General features: G+C 38.5%; 1 long non-coding RNA gene across 2 annotated transcripts in view; it reads right to left on the reverse strand.

Annotated features, from left to right (window-relative positions):
* LOC148163786 (uncharacterized) overlaps positions 1–18,856 on the reverse strand; it is a 161,840-nt gene extending 142,984 nt beyond the window's left edge. Inside the window, exon 1 of one of the 2 annotated variants that reach the window (XR_015768719.1) lies at positions 18,691–18,856. This is a non-coding gene — a long non-coding RNA (uncharacterized LOC148163786). Of the gene's footprint in view, positions 1–18,451; positions 18,591–18,690 lie in introns of those variants that run through there. The other variant, XR_015768720.1, reaches the window with a different exon arrangement.
* Between the last annotated feature and the right edge of the window lie 993 nt (positions 18,857–19,849).

Raw genomic sequence — 19,849 nt, forward strand, 5'->3', positions numbered from 1 at the left:
TCTTGAAAAGGGCTTCAAAGAGTAGAAGTTCTTAATTTTGATGAGGTCTAATGTATCCTTTTTTTTTTTTTTTTATGGAGTGTGCTTTTGACATTGCATTTAAGAAATCTTTGCCTAACTCAAAGTCACAAAGATCTTCTGTGTTCTCTTCCTGTTTTAAGAGTTTTACATTTTGGTCTATGATCCATTGTGAATTAATTTTTTTGTATATGGTGCAAAATTCATATGATATGAATTGAAGGGTTTGGGGGGAATTGGGGGTTTTTTGCAGATAAATATCTAACTGTTCTAACATCATTTGTTGAAAAAGTTATCCTTTTTATCTAAATACCCTTGTCAAAAATCAATTGACCATATATGTTAGGTCTATTTCTGGATTCTACTCTGTTCCATTGATCTATTTGCCTACCTTGATGCCAATACCACACTGCCTTAATTACTAAAGTGTTATAAAACGGCTTGAAGTCAGATAGGGTAAGTCCTCCAAATTTGTTCTCTTATTTCAAATTATTTAAGCTATTCTAGATCCCTTGCATTGCCATGTAAACTTTAGAATCAACTTATTAATTTCTACCAGAAAAAAAATACATGCTGGGATTTTCATTGGGATGGCACTGAATCTATATATTAACTGAGAGAACGCTCTTCACCATGTTGAGTCTCCCAGTCTCTAAACACAGTATGTCTATTTTGGTCTTCTTTAATTTCTCTCAGCAATGTTTTATAGTTTTCCATGTACCGATCTTTCACATCTTTTCTCAAATTAATCCCCAAATATTTCATATTTTTATGTTATTTTAAATCATTCTTGTTTCAATGTCTGATTAGTCATTGCTAGTACTATATATTGAAATCCAATAGATCTTTGTATATGATCTCATATCCTACAGTCTTGCTAAAGTTACTTATTAATTCTGGTAGCTCTTTCATAGATTACATAGGAATTTCTATGTAAACAATCATGTCATCTCTGAATAAAGAGAGTTTTACTTCTTTCTTTCCAATCCAGATAGCTTTATATCTTTTTTTCTTGCCTGATTGCAAGAAAACTGTGATTCCAAAATCCTACAGTCCTCCCAAAGAGCACGAGGTACTAACTCATTGGTGCTATCACTTCATAAGAATTCCTCAAGTGCAAGTGGAGATGGCTCTCCATTAGTATTAGGCCAGCTGTAGAAATCCCAAGTCACATCAGTACTAGACTCTTAAATTTGCCCTTGCATGACTTCGGCTTCCAGCATGTATATATTTACACTTACATATGCATGCAGCATTTTTTTAAAGCCCCCCCCCCAACTAAGCTCAGATAGCCCATTCCAGAAACAGGCCTCCCCAAACCCATTCTAAACTTCTCATATGGCTTTGGTCATCATTCTGGATTCTCCTTTTATTATGATGAGTTACTCCTCAAAGGCATTTGATGTCTTTGCCAAATGCCCTAAGTTGAGTCTATTTTAATTCATCTGATACTTTTCTAATAATATTAAATTTCAAAAAGTGTCCTAGTTTTATCCACTACTTCCCAGAAGGCTCCTTGTACCTTATGCAAATATACCCATCTTTTCTTTTTTTTACAACCTCCCAGAAAGGCACTATTTGTCAATGTAAAACAAAAGTTCTGTTGCACATTTGCCTCTAAACAATGGTACCTATTGGCCTTACATCTATCTAAAAGAGACCATTCTATAGATTGTTCTCAGGTAAAAGGATATCTGCCCCAAGGAAATCTGTAAATTCTAACACTAGAAATAGAAGCTACAGGAAACTTTCAAATACCAATTTATTCTAATTTTTAAAAACTATTAGAGCTTAGTCTCATTGGACACCCTTCTCAAAAGTAAGAAGAATATTTTAGGAAGATGAATATAGCAGTGATTTGAAGAGTATATGAGAATTAGAAAGAGAGGTGAGTCAGGAAGATCAGTTACCAGACTATTGTAATAATCCAAGTCATATATAATAAAGATGTCATCCAGAACCAATGGTAATAATGGAAAGAAAACAGTGAATGTAAGAGATTTTTTTATAGAGAGGTTAAATAAGATTTACAAAATGAACTATGAACTTTATATAAAAATAAACTATGAAAGTTTATTTTTAAGATGCATGATGAGTACAGAGAACAAGGGAAAGAAAGAAGTCAAAGCTGGCTAACTAGTAGAGAAAATGGTAGCCTACTTGCAGAAGAAAATCGTCAGTACATAGGAAAACATGTTAAGGGGCAAGTCTGAGTGGAAAGGTGATCAGTTAGATGGTGGACATCTTGAGTCTGACTCCAATGTTGAGAGGCAGTAAGAATTATTGAAAGAGAGTTGGGTAAGGATCAAGAAATCTGAGTTCTAGTTGTGGCTGGGAGACAGTGACAGACATTGTGGGACCTGGCCCAACCTTCATTTTCCACCACACCTTCTTCCTTTCTAGTCTCAAAGAAACCAGATTTAGTTTCTGTGTTGACCCAACTTGGTAGTCCATGTACTTCAGAGGAGGCTAGACTCAGCCTCGGGGGGTAAATTCTGATTGATCTAAGTCAATCACATTTCCCATTCCCAAGGCATGTCACAAGTCTGGCCAATGAAGCATGAAGGAAAGTCAGCTGTGGGCTTTAGGATAGTGAACTCTAACTCTTAAGAAGAACTATACAGGAAGAGATGGTCTGTCCTTTCAGTGGACATTGTCAGGTATGAATGGGACCCTAGGAACCACTTGTAGCCATCTAACCACCAGCAGCTGGCCTGTGAACAGACCAACATGCTAAGGATGGCAGAGCCAGGAGAGAGAGAAATTGGGCCGCATAATGCAGTCATTGAACTGCTACACTAACCAACCTTTGCATGCCATACTCTTATGCTTCTTGTTCTGGAAGATCACACATTTAAGCCAGTTTCATTGGGATTTCTGTTATTTGAAGCCATCCTTACTGGCCCAACAGCCTTGGCCCAAACCAATTTACTCTGCACACTACCATCTCTTCCACTGTAAATTGAGAGTGGTCTCTCTAAGAACTCTTCTAGCTCTAACTATCCATGATTTTATTATTACAGGTAAAAATAGAGGTCAAAGAAGAATGAACATCTAGAGAAAGATCAAAACAAAAATACAGATACAGGAGTCATCTATGTAGTGTGTAAGACTTAGAGTCTTGTGGATAAATGAGACTGTCAAGTGCATGTTACTGATTGCTATACATGTTAACAATAACATCTCATTTTATCCTCACAACATTCTGCAAAGTGGGCATCATTGCCATTTTCTGTGAAAAAACCAAGACACAAATGTCAAGAAAAGCATGAACAATGTCCCAGACTCTAAGAGACTGTCATAATTTCAACAGTACCACATGTTTCAGGCAGGTCAAGAAGAATGAAGACTAAGAAAAGGTCAAACACCTTGATGACTTGGGAGGTTCTTCATGCTTTCAAGATAACCATTGCCAGAAAGTCATAGGGATGAAAGACAAGGTGAACCGAGGGAGTGAAAAGTGAGAGATGTTAAGGAAGTAAAGACCATTTTTATCAGAAGTTTGGCAGTCAAAGAAAAGGGAAAGATGAAAAAGTACTTGAAGGGAGGAACAAGTTTGAGAGAAAAATTATTTTGTTTCTTGTCTGAAAAGACCCGACCATACTGGTGGGCAGAGGGAAAGGGACCCGTGGAGGAGAAGAGCTGAAGGAACAGGAGAAGGAGGGCCTCACTGGTAGAACTAGTTCTGGAAGACACAGAAGATGTGCTGTTTGCCTTTCCTCTGCTGTCTGCTCCTTGAGCTCCGGCTGAATTGGAGGCTCCGAGGGCCAATCGATGGCCAGACTGAGCTGATGTAATCACTGCTACAATGTATGAATAATGAATGAACGTTATTTCTTTTATGTGTTATTTTAATAGCCCTTTATAAAAGGATCACTGGAAAAAGACCAACATGTCTTTCCAAAGTTTATTTTTAAGATGCATAATTAATACAGAAAAGTATTACTGTACAGTAAAAACCAACATTTATCTCATTCTCCTAACAAAATATGACCTATGGAGAAGAAAAATATTATTAAAAATAAAATAGTTTTATATACCAGGTCCTAAATTTCACTGGGAAATTACCTAGACTTACATTACAGAGAATTCAAAATGAATAATAGAAGATACTATTCAGTAAGAACTTAGTATATGCCAGGCCCTGTGCTAAACACTTCTTACACATTATCCTACTTAATCCTTGTAACACCCTGTGAGATGGGTGTTATTAACTTGATTTATGCTGAAGAAACTGAAGCTTAGAGATGTTATATCCCTGAGATCCACCTATGGTACTATTCTACCCAAGTTTTCATAAATGAAACAATTATTCATATATACAGAGTGTTAATTATGTTCTAGCAAGTGCTGGGTGCTTCCTAGTCTTGTGGCAAATATGTTGAGTTACCTGTTTCTATTATCTTTATCACAGATGCAAATCTAAGGACCAGAAAATTAGCCATGAGATGCTAGAGCCCATCCTCAAACCAGTATGGTCTGATGCCTACAAAGATTTTAAAAACTAAAATCAAGGTAAGACTCTTTATTTTGAAAATGGCTTTATAGGATCATGTAATGTATCCAGCAAGTATAAGCCAAATCCTCAATTCCCTGGAAGAAATAAAGTATAGGATAAATTTCTAAGGATGAAAATGTTGCCTCTGGCACATAAGCTTAGTAGTGTAGTTAAAAATATTTGAGTCAAAATTTAATGCCAGTTATGAGACACTAAACTGTGATGTGTTTAGTACTTTCCCCTTAATAAAATAGTCAGTAGTTGATGTTCCAAAGGAAAGAATGTGTTTTGTTCAATGGTGCAATTCACTATTAGCTTCCAAATGCCCATTGGCTTAGGCCTTTAAAGGGCCCTAGCTCATTAGTTTTCTCTGAATTTAAAAGTAATGACTAGCATAACCGGAGGTAGTGCAAAACATCTTTTAGCACCAGTGTCATTACTCCATTTAGTAAAAAAGGAAAAACATCACATAAAAAACATTCTGGAGCCATACTGCCTTGGTTTAAATCTAAGCTCTGCTACTTACTTACTTACCTGTGTGACCTCTGATGATTTTCTTATCCTTTCTGCGTCTCATATCCTCAACTGCAAAATAGGGAATGAAGAATGAGGTGACGTGTGCCAAGCCGACATGGGTATCCAAATTTTAGCTGTTGCACACACTTGGATGTTTATAACACCATTTGTGGCACTCGTGGTTTTTTCTTGCCTGGCTGGATAAATAAAAATGATACCTTTTTTTTTCAAGGCATGTTTTCAGAGTTATCCTGGGGCATTCTTGCAGAAAAAAATCCTCTTCAAAAGCCTAATCCCGCCTCTTTTGTCCTTAGGACCAGCTACATCATTTGCAGGGCCCAGTGATGAAAAATGAAAATGTGGGGCCCCTTGTTCACAAAGTAAGAAATCCAAAATGGCAACAACGTTAAGCCAAGTGTGGAAACTTTCTCAGCACAAGACTCTGCAACTGCATGGCTCACGGGCCCACAAAGCCTGCCCTGCTTGGCATCACTTTCTTTGATGAAAAGATAAGATGCCAAGCTCTCCAAACTCCCTCAGTTGTTTATTTCTTGGAATATTTGTTTCTAACCCTACCTTTCCAGGAAAAGATTTAAGGTAATTCTCTCTATGGATAGAGTCTGAGAATGAAAATATTCTTCAGAAAACCAACTTCCTCTCCCAGGGCAAATTTTTACTATGTCATTACATACAGCTACTCTCTTGGAGTGTGGAAAAATCCCACAATCTTGGAGTTAATAAGGATTCATTCTGTTCAGTGATAAGCTCACAGACCTTTTCCTGGACTGGGAACTGCCCCAGTCACCTCTATAAAGGGGCAAAGTGTCAATGAAGCCTGACCAACAGCATGAATCCTGGACTACCAGCTAAAGGTTTTTTTCCCATTGGGAGAACCAACTCAAGTTTTTAACATGCTTTTCCCCTTGTGGTTTTTCTCTAGATCATTCAACAGTATTCAAGACTGAAATCTATTAACACTATTTCGGTATCAATAGTAGGTTACCAGTGTTAATATCTGTTGAACATTAAGAGAAATGCCAAGCCCCCTTCTTAATGAAGAGCCTTGATTTTATTAGGTTCAAATAGCAAAGAAGTACAAGACTATGCATAAGCATAGTGTCTTTTATTTCAGAAACGTCTAGTGCTTAGCCTAGATTTATCCCATATGGCCTTCCTACAGGCAAGAGCAAAGAGAAACTCAATCTATAAAAGACCCAGATGTTCACTCAGTCTCCTCTGAAGCTTCCTTGAACTGACAGCTAGTGAAGAGCTGCCATTTGTTTAATTCATTTGCTCCATTATTTTAACTTAAGCATGCTTCAAAATTCCCAGATCTCCAGGAATCGTTTGCAAGTAAGGCAACCCTGGTTTTTGCAGCCATTGACAGATATTGCTAATAATAAGATAGTAATACCTGCTTAAATTAGCTCATTTTCTAATGTTGCTATTTTACCAGCTTTTGAATTTGAGCTGTGATTGGCTAGACCAATGTCAGGAAGCCAGACAGCCCTGTAATCAGATCATGGAATAAGGCCAAGTGTCAGTTATTGAAGCCAAAGGAATACAGAATCTTCAGTCCAAAAGTAGATCCAAAACTAAGAGGATAAGCAGATTAGAAGAACCATGTACTAGAATTAAAAGCAAGTCTGAACACCAGTGCAGGTATTTAAGCAGTAGCGGGGCAGGTAAGCAGTAGAACAAAATGTATCAGGGGATAGTCCAAGCAAGCAGTCCACATGTAAATGGCTCCACATTGTACAGTGCAGAAATTTTACGACTCATAAACCCTGACTGGAGAAAGCATCAGAGGGAAACTAGTATTCAGGACAAAAAGCAGTCTCTACAAGGATGGTGATATCTGTAGGACATGTTGGTTATTGCAAAACAAGGTCAAAACTTAAGCGCTCGGGAACTGGATGACAAAGATTAGAGCAGATTACAAGGGAGCTAACGCCACCTCAAAAAGCTACTCACTCAGATCTTCTTATAGTGACCTGCTTCAGAATACGATTAGGCCCAGGAGCTGGGCTTGAATGAATCACCATATAAAAAGATTAGTCACACTGGTGTCAGCTCACATCAGCTCATGGGAGCCAGTTGTTAAAATTTAAGGAATTTTATAAGCCAGATGTTAAACACAGCCATGATTAAAAATTAAATTACATAAACTTGTAATTAAAGACATATTAAAAACAAAGGTAATAAACCTCAAAACTCATCCCTTCCTAATGACTTCACTATATTTGACTATTAGGTGTGGTCTGGAAGCTCCTTGTGTCTGTTGTAACTTTGTGGTGGAAATATTCATATCGGCACGATACTGCGAGTCCCTTCCCACTTTCATGTTCAGTAACGTCACATTGGGAGCTTGAAATTGACCATTACGGGAGCATGTACACCATGGAATTCCAAAAGCACAACAAAGCGGGGCTTTTCGTGGGGCCAAGGAAGGAGGAGGTAGCTGTTAAACATATACAGGCATATCACTGGTTAGTGTCCCCAGAACAGAGTTACAGCACTGAAAAGTCTAATATCTATGCAGGTGAAGAGGATAAAGGATTCTGGGACGGCTATTTGCATATTCCTAAACCCAGAATATACCAATCTTCATGATGTGACACCAATTTACCTGTTTAGACTTAGTCCATATTCCCTATTCTCTGGCCCCCACCCGCATCCCCCCAATAATATACCATGTTTTCTCACACCTCCATTTATTCAACAGACATTTACCAAGCTCCTACTTAATACTGGGCACTGTGCTCTGGATTGAGGAATCAGAGATGTTAGGAATCCTTCCCTCCCTCAAGTAGTTCACAGTTTAGGAAAGAAAGGGAAACAACAAATGGACGAATGCTTCTAATCAGGCATGACGAGTACCGTGATGGAGACAGATGTGCGCATGTGCTTTGTGGAAATGCAGAAGATGCACCCATAAGTAAAGACAGCAGGGAAGGCTTCCTAGAAGAGGCAACAGTTGCACTGAGGCTTGCCTAGAAACATGCACATGAGTTCTTGAATTCCTTGAGTTCAAAGCCCAGCTCTCCCAGATTACTGCTGGGTGACCTTAAGCAAGTTACTTAGCCTCTCTGAACTTCAGTTTTGTCATCTACAAAATGAGATCCCTCCTTCACAGGGTTATTGTGAGGATTGAATGAAATTAATGAATATAAGTCATTTAGCCTGATGCTGATGATACATAAATGCTTTCATAACATTTGTCTTTATATTAAGTATTAGTCAAGTGAAGGTGGGAGTAAAGAATTTATTGATAAGAGAAAATGGTGCATGCGAACCCTAGATGCATAAAAGATTATAACATGTTTCCCCAAATGCATTTTTAAAAATATGACTGTAGCCCGGGGCCGCCTGGGTGGCTCAGTTGGTTAAGCATCTGCCTTGGGCTCAGGTCATGATCTCAAGGTCTTGGGATCGAGCCCCACGTCGGGTTCACTGCTCAGAGGGGAGTCTGCTTGTCCCTCTCCCTTTCCCCACCCCGCTCATGCTCTCTCTCTCACATAAATAAATAAAATCTTTTTTAAAATATATGACTGTAGCCCAAAATAATAGGGAAGTGGGAATTTACCCTCTTGCCAAAAAAAAAAATGGCTGCTTCTTTAACCTTCTATAACTATCGCACCCAGTTGTCAGACCCGAGAGTCATCTCACACCCCTCCTTCCTCCCACTCCCACTTTCACTCAGTCACCATGTCCTACAGCTGAATGCCTCTCAACCAACTGTGCTGAGGTCCACTTTGTATTGCTTGCCCATATGGTCCAATACTTGGAAAAAATACAATAAAAATTAATTACTAGATAAATAAAAAAAAGCAAAGATCTACAAAATACAAGTCAAATTTTCATTATTAGATTTAACAGATAAAAGATTACTCTTTTAACTTGCTACAAAAGTTTCTAAATTCTTACCATCGATTTCTATATTTATCTCATAGCAGATGAGTGAGTAACAACCAGTTCACAGACTGTCACCAGTTCAGAACCATACCTGGAGAAGCATCACTACAGAACATAGTACCTCCTTAGCATTTCTAAAACACTCCACTTTCTTTCCTTAGTTCAGCCTTGAGCCTCATCATCTCTCTTCTAGACAACAACCTCAAAATGGCCTCACTGCCTCCAGTATCATACATCCCGCCAATCCATTCTCCATGTTATAGCCAACCAGATCTTCTTAAATCCCTAATCTAATTACGTTACTCTTCCATCAAAACCCTGTCAATTATTTTCCTTTGCCTTCAGGGCAGAGCCTAGAACTCCGACACCTGACCTCTGCCTCCTTTTCCAGTCTCTTTTCTCACTACACATCCTCCGCCACTGCCCCAGCGCACGTGCGTGCACGCGCGCACACACACACACATATACACACACACACACACACACAGTCTTGCACTCTGTGCTACAGGTATACCAAAGGACATGCAGGTCCACAAACACCACACCTGTGTCACACCCTCCATGCCTTTACTCACATTAATGCCTCTACCTGAAACACCTTTCTCCATCTTCTTCACAAAAGAAGAAGAAGAACAAAAAAATCTACTTACCTTTCAAGATTCAGTTCAAGGGTCATATCCTCTAGGAAACTTTTTCTGATTCCACCTCCCTGCCCAACCCCTGCCTCAGGGACCTAACACTCATTCCTTTGTGCATTCACTGCATCCTTAACACATCATGATAACTATAGCACGTATCACACGCATTTATGTTGATTTATCCTCCCCACCCCCACAGGCTGTAAGTTGCTCTTCCACAGACACCATGTCTAGACTTCTTTGTATTATTTCCTAGCACTTAGCCTACACAGTATCCAGCATCTTGTTAGCACTTTTGAATAGAAGGATGGATGGCCTGGAATGGAATAGTTGGACAGATAGAAGGATGGATGGACGTACAAAAGATGGGGAAAAAAATAAAGTTGAAAAGATACAAGAGCCAGATCAAGAAGTGCCTTGTATATCCTATTACAGAATTTGGTTTTTTATCCTAAAGGCAGTCGAAGGCCATGAAGTATTTTAAATGGAAGTATGACAAAATCCCTTTTGAGTTTTTGCAAGGTGGGAATACAAAGGAGCCTAGAGAGACCAGTTTACAATCTATTGCAGCAATGCAGGCAAGATGATGGAGAGGAAATGGGGAGAAGATTGGTTCGAGAGATATTTAGGGGGTTGGACTATGAGAATGGGAAGGACGATTTCCAGATTCCTGTCTTGGATCACTGATCAGAGGATAAGAATAAGGAACAGGTTTTGAAAACAAATAACACATGAGGTCCTTCCTTTGTGCTCAGTGGCAATTTCAAAGCTCACTTTTCTCAAGCTTCACCAAAGATGCCCAGCAGAGAATCTCACTTGCTTCTCCTTCAGGGAAAATAACAGTCATCAGGCAAGAATCTCTCCACTTCCGCATTGCCCGTGACTAACTCGGCTGTGTCCTCCTCCTTCAGGCCTTGGTACCGGAGGTCCGTCCTTGGGTCTCACCCACCCTATGCCCCAGGACCTCGGCCCCAACAGAGCCTCTTGTTGTGCCTTCAACCTGTATCTCTCCATTCCTCCGCACCATACAGCTTTCAAATGTCTCCCATATTAAAAAGAACCTCCTTCCACGTGTTGCTTATTCCTTGCTTTAACAACCAGCTTTAAAAAAAAAAAAAAAGATTTTACTTATTTATTTGACAGAGAGAGACACAGCGAGAGAGGGAACACAAGCAGGGGGAGTGGGAGAGGGAGAAGCAGGCTTCCCGCGGAGCGGGGAGCCCGATGCGGGGCTCGATGCGGGGCTCGATGCGGGGCTTGATGCGGGGCTCGATGCGGGGTTCGATGCGGGGCTCGATCCCAGGACCCCGGGATCATGACCTGAGCCAAAGGCAGACGCTTAACGACTGAGCCACCCAGGCGCCCCACAACCAGCTTTTTTTAAGATAAAAACTACTGGGGCACCTGGGTGGCTCAGTCGTTAAGCGACTGCCTTCGGCTCAGGTCATGATCCCGGGGTCCTGGGATGGAGCCCCGCGTCGGACTCCCTGCTCCTCGGGAAGCCTGCTTCTCCCTCTCCCACTCCCCCTACTTGTGTTCCCTCTCTCTCTGTGTCTCTCTCTGTCAAATAAATAAGATATTTTTAAAAAGTTTTTTTTTCCATTGGCATTTTAAAAGATTAGTTAATAATCTATTGTCTGGCTCTACCAAAATTTATTTGATTAACTTTTATGATAGAATTTTTCAATTTTTCTACTATTTTCTTAAGGTAAATAGCATTGTGTTCTATAAACCTTTACTCACATTTCAGATTGTTTCCTTAGGATAAATTTCTTAAAGTGGGATTCTTATGTCAAAGAGTATGAACATCTTTATAGTTTTTTTTCTTTTCTTTTTTAATTTTTTATTGTTATGTTAATCACCATACATCATTAGTTTTTGATGTGTCTTTATAGTTTTTGATACATATTCCCAAATTGCTTTCCAGAAAGGTTGTACCAAATTACATTTCCATTCACTCTGCCTTTGCCAGATTTATTATCATTTTTTAAAATAGAAAAAGAATTTTTTTCATCTAATGATCAAAAATGGTATCTGTTTTGTTCTGCATTTCGTCATTTAAAAATGAAGTTGGCTACTGAACCATACCCTTAAAAATGGTTAAGATGGTAAATTTTCTGTTACGTGTACTTTACCACAATAAAAAATTTTTGGAAAAAAAGCATATTTGGGCATTTTTAATATTTATTGGTCTATTTTATTTTTGGTGAGTTATGTGTTTATATCCTTTACCCATTTAACTATTGTGCTCCTAATATTTTGTCTTATTGATTTCTATGAGTTCTTTATATATTAAAGACATTCAATCTCTTGCTGTCAAATTTATGGAAAATATTTTCCCCTATTGTTTTGACATTTAAGTTTGTTTATGAGCTTGGACATTTATGGAAGAGGGGATATGTAGAGACATTTTAAATTTTTATTTATTCAAATCTTTCAATAATTTCCTTTGGGATTTCTTTTATTGCTATCATGTTCAAAAATTCCTTTTCTAGCCAGCCATTAGGGAATTGTTCATCTGCATGATTCTATTATAGGTATTGTTCCTTAGTCTGAGCAGCAAAATAAAGACGAAAACACTCATTCTCCATCTCAAGGAACTCTACCAGCCAGTGGGGGAGCAGACATGTACACATATAAATACAATGCATAAGGGACTGTTTTAGAAGGACTGTTCACCCTACTTGAGAGAGGTTCATGACTAGGTCATAGGGCCAAATTTGCCTAAAGCAGCTCATCTTCTGCTTTTATCGTCATTTATTAATTTTAGACCACTTAACACATTCACAAAAGTGTACTGTTTCTAGAAATATATGAAATGGGAATATGAAAACTCATTCCAGCTAATCAGCCCTTTCTTCCTGGCTCTGGAGGTTTTAAAAACAATGACTCATGAAGTATTTGCCAGGCAACCATCCATCCAGGCTTCCCACAAGTCAGCCTACCTCAATTTTATCTAAGAAATTAAATCTCAATTTTAGTTTTATTAGCACATTTACTGCTCTGCTGTTTTTCAGAAAACACTTTTAAGGGAAACATGTAAATTATAATGAAGATAAAGAAGAAATGAAAAGCCTCAGGTACAATGGCAGTGATTGTTAATAAATAACCATTGACAAAGGTTTCCAGAAATTAATCAGCCCAGATGGGCATGGCAACCACTTGTGAAGGAAGTCTTCATAGAAATGTTTTGCTGCAAGGGTTCTGGGAAATGCTGAATGTCATGCACTGGTACGAGGAGGATAAAATTGGTACCTTTCCATAGGATAATACTCAATACAAAATCTGTTTCAAATAAATCATCAGAGATGCCATGTATACTGATAATCATTGCAGTGATATGTATTATGGCAAATATTCTAAACAGCCTTAAAAACAGGGAAGTAATTAGATAAATTATTGGTAGAGCCATACAATGGGATATACTACATAACCATTCAAAATTATGTTTTCAAAAAATTTTTCTGTGTAGTGGCATAAGAATGTGCTTCCTATACAATGTAAGATGAAAAACATCAGGTTACAAAAGATATGTACAGCTGATCCCAGGGTAGGTTTATGTTGCATAAAAGAAATTGAAGAAAATACATCAAAATGGTTTTCCGTGGCTAGTGAGATTGCCAATGCTCTTCACATTCTGAATTTTTCCAAATTTTCTACAATAAACTAAGTTCTATGAGGAGAAAAAAAGCTATTTTTGTAAATGTTTGCTCTGTGCAATAAAAGGCCAATCCTTATGATTGGCTATGAGTAGGCCTATTTCCCCCCAGACCTGTTTCCAGAAAACTGGGTGATGTTTAGAGGTATGAAGCTTCCAGAATCCATCCATCAAAAAGAATATAAAATAGATGTTTCACCCTTTACTTAAAATATGAATCAAAGCATCTGTGTTCCCACCCCAGCCTGACAACATTCTCCATAAAGACCCACTGCTTCCTAGGGAAAACAATAAAGAAATAAAAAACACATCAAGCGCCTACCATATACCAGGTAATTTCACATACATTGTCTTATTTGATCCTCACAGACCCCTGTGACATTGAGTTTGAATGTAGTTAAGCAACTTCTTCCAAGTTAGAGCAGTCTTAATAAATAGACTGGGATTTGAAGTCCAGTCTACAGACTCCAAGTCAAGAGCTCATCACAGTGGCCTTCTGTGTGTACATCTGCACATCTGAGTGATACAGAGTCCAAAAGTGTCCATGTTATTTCAATTACTTGTCTGCTTTGAGAAATAAGACATTCATATTGTACACTCATCTGTTAGGTATATGATAATAAATACATATATTTTTTGCTACTTTTCATTTATTTAAGCTCTGCTATCCATTATCATCATTTCAAACTGTTTCATACAGAACAAACACACAGTTCTTCTCAAACAACAAGACTTCTGTAACGTTTTGAAGGGATTCATTTCAAAAATTTGGGTCACAGATTGTGCATTTAAATTTATCTTTCTAGATTCACTTCTTTAAATCATTTCCCAAGTCACTAGAGATATGTGTTTACCTTCACTGGCAATCCCCTTGTACTTACCAAGCTACCCCTGGCCCCCATACTTCCCACCACACCAAGGAAATCAATCTCACTCATCCCCATTAATACTGGGCCAAATCCAGTTTCAAATTTTGGTTCAATATTCTCCAACTGAAGACAGTTTTCTAAGATTGACCCAGTTCTGCTCTGATCATTCACTCTGTATTATCCTATTAGTGATACATTTACTATGTTCTAAATTATTTCACACTTCATATATCATCTTGCATTTGTTCCCATTCACTTTGTTTCTACCTATTTACATTCTAAGTTTCCCAGGAACTGTGACCATATTTTTTCTCTCTCATTTCACCCCAGATGCTTTGTTAAGTGTTATGTACATTGTTTTGATTCATTATGTATGTAATGGATATCCAATAAATGCTTGTTGATTAACTGTCATCAGCTCACTTATATTCACCTACAAACACAGATTCAAACAAACAAAAAAAAATCAATGAAATGGAAAAGGAAGAGGAGAGGACCCCATACTTTGAATTAGCATAGAAGACTTTACCTTCGTGAGTTAACTTGTACATCAGAAAGTACTTTGAGAAGGCACGCCTGGGTGGTTCAGTTGGTTGAGCATCTGACTCTTGATTTTGGCTCAGGTCATGATCTCAGGATCCTGGGATCAAGATCTGTGTCAGGCTCAGCTGGGCATGGAGACTGCTTGAGATTCTCTCTCCCTTTGCCTCTCCGCCCCACCCCCCGCCCCGCCTCTCTCTCTCTATCTCTAAAATAAATAAATAAATCTTTTTTAAAAAAAGTACATGGAGGATATATAAAAAAATAGATATCAGCTTGCTCATTTAATATTTCAATATACGAAAATTGCTTAGCCAAATTTTCCTTAAATCTGTAAGTTAAACATTATTGAAGACAAATTATGTAATGTTCTTGTTTTTCTAAAAAAAAAAAGTCTTGGCTAAGGAAACCAGCCATCTGAATACTTTTTTAACCAGAATTTTCCTTTAATCACAGAAACATGAATTGAATCAGGAAACTGAACTAAAGTAAACTCTGAATCAAAAACCCAAAAAGAAAAAAAAATGAACTATACTAATCTGCAGAAACACAAAGGGAACCAAACACAAGTATGGTAATAACTTTTTACAGAACCAAAATCTCTCAGAAAATTATTTGCTTATGTCTGGTTTGTTTCTTTTTTTCAGATAAATGACAATTTTTCAATACTTTTAGAAAAATATTATCCAGCAAGATAGTATGTCCTTAACAAGAAAAACTTGGATATTAAATAAAATGGTCATTCCATTCTTCTCTCCAGAAATGCTTGGCCAACCCAGTCTGCACAAGCTAAAAACCAGGGTTCTGAGGACCAGGCCTTAAAGGAAACTCCAGAGAAGCTGGGAAACAGGGGGAAGAACACCGACACAGAGGCTGCAAGTCCCTGGCCCTGATCTGAGGTGGTGAAGGATCAAAACACCAGCAGAGGAAAGGAATGAGAAGGCTGATCTCTTCTTTTTTTTCCCTTTTTAAACTCTTCCTCCCTTGGGGCACCTGGGTGGCTCAGTCGGTTGAGTGCTGGACTCTTGATTTCAGCTCAGGTCATGATCTCAGGGTTGTGAGATCAAGCCCCGTGCTGGGCTCCACGCCCAGCAGGGTGTCTGCTTGAGACTCTCTCTCCTTCTCCTTCTGCCCCTCCCCCACTCTCTCTCTCTAAAATAAATAAATAAATCTTTAAAATAAAATCAAAAACTCTCACTCCCATTCTCTTGCTCTTTTCTCCCTTTCCTTCTTCTACTTTTGTGCAAATCATCTCTTTTTCCTCTACTTCTTTTGCCACTTATTTCTGTATCTTTGTTATTCTGCTCTTATCTCTGTTTGTCTTTTCTCATCCCTGTTTTCCCCTTTCCTTTCCCTTCTCTTTTGCTACTACTTTCTCTGGATTCTTTCTCTGGATCCTATTATTTTGTTTTCTGATCTTTCCCTTCCTCCATTTTTTTCTTTTCAATGATCTGATCTCATTTCCCACCAAAATGTCTATAGTCTCATGAATTTTGAATTGATTATCCCTGCTCAATGAAACAGATTCAATAATAATTCCTGACTTGCCTTATCCAATGTGATGATATACATTATTCATAATTTTGGGGGGGAAATGTTATTTATACATTTATCAGGCCTTTGTGTTAAATGTTATTTCCATTTTTTCATCACTACTCCATAACTTGCAAAGCAGGTTTTAGTGAACATGGATAATCCATTCAAAATTCATAACAGTGGTAGATTTTAAGATAACCTTGCTATTTCTCACTGTGATAGTTAGCATCCAGGATGATCCCCAATGATTCTCCTGGTATCTCCTGGTATTTATGCCCTCACATAGTCTCTTCCCACATTGTATGAAGGTTGGTTTGTATGACTAGTGGAACATGATGGAGGTGATGGTGTGACTTCTGAGGTAAGATCATAAAAAACATGGCAACTTCCTCATTGCTTACTTGAATCATTTGCTCTGGGAGAATTCAACTATCATGTTGTGAAGACACTCAAGCAGCCTTATGGAGAAGTACACATCATGAGGAAACAAGGTCTCCTGTAAACAAGCAGCACATGGTTCCCAGACACGTGAGTGTGCCATCTTGGAAGCCCCAGTCAAGCCTTCAGATGACCACAACCCTGGTCAACATCTTGACTGAAACTTCATGAAAGACTGCCCAGCTGAACATTAGCTGGTCCCTCATTCCTCACAGAAACTGTGAGAGATAAATGTTTATTGTTGTTTTAAGCCACTACATTTTCTGGTAATTTGCTATGGAAAAATAGATAACTAAAATGCCTTTTTAGAAACAAAACCAAAACAATTTGTGCATATATAAACACCTGAAAATTGTTCTTTCTTTACTCCGCCAGTAGTAAATATGCACACACCAATTCTGTAATGGAAATTTTGAAAAATTTTCTGGAACTTTCTTGCCTGCACTCAGCTTAATTCAGCAGTGCTTCTGTTACTGTTCTCATATGAGGATGGAGAAAATAATATACATAGAATAAAATTAATATTTTTATGTTTAACAAGTCTAGTTACATTATAAAACAAGGTTCCTATGACAACACATCACAAATAAGATCCTCAAAAAAATCAAAGCAATAAGGTATAAAGGAGAAAAACAGTCTCTCTCAAAACAGCACATTTCTATCCTGAAATATATCTTCTTTTAATTATCCATAACATAGAGCTAAAGAACATTCTTGTTATTTGTTCTCATTTTAAAGACATTTATACATCCCCTAGTCATAATTATATTTTCAAATAAATTTGAAATCAAAAGTAATGCTAAATCTTGTGAATAGGAATTGCTATCTAGCTTCCACCACTGCATTTTTCTTATATTAAAAAAAAAGTAAACTCATCCTTCTAATGACCCAAGAATGTAATCTTATAATGCTATTAACCTAAAGCTAAAATTGAACATCAAAATATTCCTCCATATGAAAACTGAACTGTACTGTTATATCATTTAATTGAATCTTTAGATTCACTTTCCCCACTGCACCGGGAAGTTACTGCCAAATTGCTCCTATAATTCTGAATTTCTTTCTTGCAAAGTATCCTGATAGGTATAATGTGATCATCATTTACATGATCCAAGATTAGGATGATAATAAAAAGGAATTAGATCGAAACACCAGCTAAAGAATCCTTCAGCATGTATTTCCTTTATACTAATAACCACACTGTATTTGTAGGGGCCTATGAGGATTTTGATAATCTGTAGATTAAAGGCTGGGTGAAATTCATTAGATGATTCAACAAATATTTACTGAGCTCTGATTAGGTGCCAGGCATTAATCCTAGAGCTTGAGAAGCAATGAACAAGGAACGTCAATTCTTTGCTTTCCTGGTCTTCATATTGCAACAGTTGGCAGACAGACCAAAAACAGGTTAAAAAAAAAAAAGAACAGACTGTTTCCGGTGGTAGTAAGTGTTGTGAAGAAAATCCAGAGTGATGTGCAGGGGAAAACTTTTTAAGGGGTGGTCAGGGAAGGCATCTCTTAGATGATGCAATCTGAAACTCTGGATCAGAGCATTCCAGTTGGAGGAAGTAGCTGATGACAGTGAATCATTTCTTTAGGTGATGTTTACCACTAATTTTTATACCCCTAAAATTCTAAGACATACTGTAAAACATTGTCGAATATATTTTTGTTTTTTGGTTTATGCAGTGGTACTCTAGATTTGATCCTAGCACAGATGTGATGATCATGTGCAAAAGGTCAAATATCTTGACCCATCTTCACCTGCCCCTTAGCAACCTTGGCTAATGAAGAATCCCTTGGGAATATTAGGTATCCAATTTACCTGGTTCTGAATTCGTCCCTCATTCTCAAGGATTCTGAATTGATGTTGGAAAAACCGGTGGTGTTGGATGTTTATGAATTGTGAAGACTAGGATCTTAAAGTCCTTTGTTATTCAATGCAAGAATCATTATTTTCCATCAGCCAGCCTCTTAAATTAACATCATTTTGAAGTCTAGCCAGTTCAAAGGCTGCAAAATCAACCGTAATGCCGGGTGTTTACATATCATGTTTCCAAGTACCTGTCCATGAAGTAGCTGAAGACACACAGCAGCTTCCCACCAGTGAAGACAGTATCACAAAGTAGTGGTCTCCCATGAAGTAGCTGGTTTGACCAACATGCTATAAAAGGCTCCCTTACCCCTCTTAACCCTTCAAAGATTTCAGCAAACCCATCTAGAGCTGTGTCTAGAGGCCTCCCTACAATTAAAAAAAAAAAAAAAAAATTCCTAAATACTTATTCTCAGAGGTTTTTCTCTGCTTGGGTCCACACAAGGGAACTGTCCTACTTCGTCGATCTGGACACAAGCCCAGTCCTGACGCAAGTTTAAAAAAACAAAAACACACTTCCACCAAGGCTGAAACCAGCTCCTTTAACTTCCGCTAAGATTTGCGCGGGAGGGAGGAGCGGCGGCGTCAGGACCGACGGAAGGCGCTTTGGGCCCGCCCATTGGCTGCCGCCCGCCCCTGTCTCTCCTTGCGCTCCGCGGGAAGGTCCCTGCGCAATTGCTCCCTTTGTCTCAGACACGTTGCGCCCACGCCCTTAGCCCCTCCGGCGCTGCCTTCTCCTCTCCCCGCTCTCCTCGGGGTATTTTTCAAAAGAAATACATCCCCCTTTCGGAGAGAAATTCTGGTGCAAACTGGTAATAAAATAACCTTTCTCAGCCTTATGGCACACGACGCACCAATTCTCATATCGGGGCCCCTCCGTGCTGGAGTAGACCTCAGGAGGGTTCGTGTATTTCAGAGCTTGCTGAGCCTGACTTTTACCAAAAAGAAAATAGTTTGAAAACAAAGTGGAGCCACGGGGAGGGGTGTTTAGAGGGGAGGAACTAACAAGTGGTTTTCCACATTTGCTCAAAGGGGAGGCTGTTGATCTGTGAGGTTTGTCACCGCCGGCTTCGGAAGACAAGTTAGATAAAGAGAAGAGCGGACCTTTTCACTTTCTATAGGATCATATTTTGCTGCAAACTGTGACCGCGCATAATGAGCTTTTGACACATTTCTGTCGAGTTGCTCGGTAACCATAGGGTTTTTCATTTTCTGATTCTCCTCTCTTAATGGAGAGATTGCCACACACAAGATGACATCAGGAATTCCTGAGTTTCATTAGAAACAGCCTCTATCTACTTAAGTTAGGTGGTGAGAATGGCTTTTCTAAAGGAAATACATTTATCAGAA

The sequence above is a fragment of the Eumetopias jubatus genome, unplaced genomic scaffold (assembly GCF_037043125.1).
Source record: "Eumetopias jubatus isolate StellerSeaLion01/CBP00866 unplaced genomic scaffold, mEumJub1_p1.0 scaffold_8, whole genome shotgun sequence".
Classification (NCBI taxonomy): domain Eukaryota; kingdom Metazoa; phylum Chordata; class Mammalia; order Carnivora; family Otariidae; genus Eumetopias; species Eumetopias jubatus.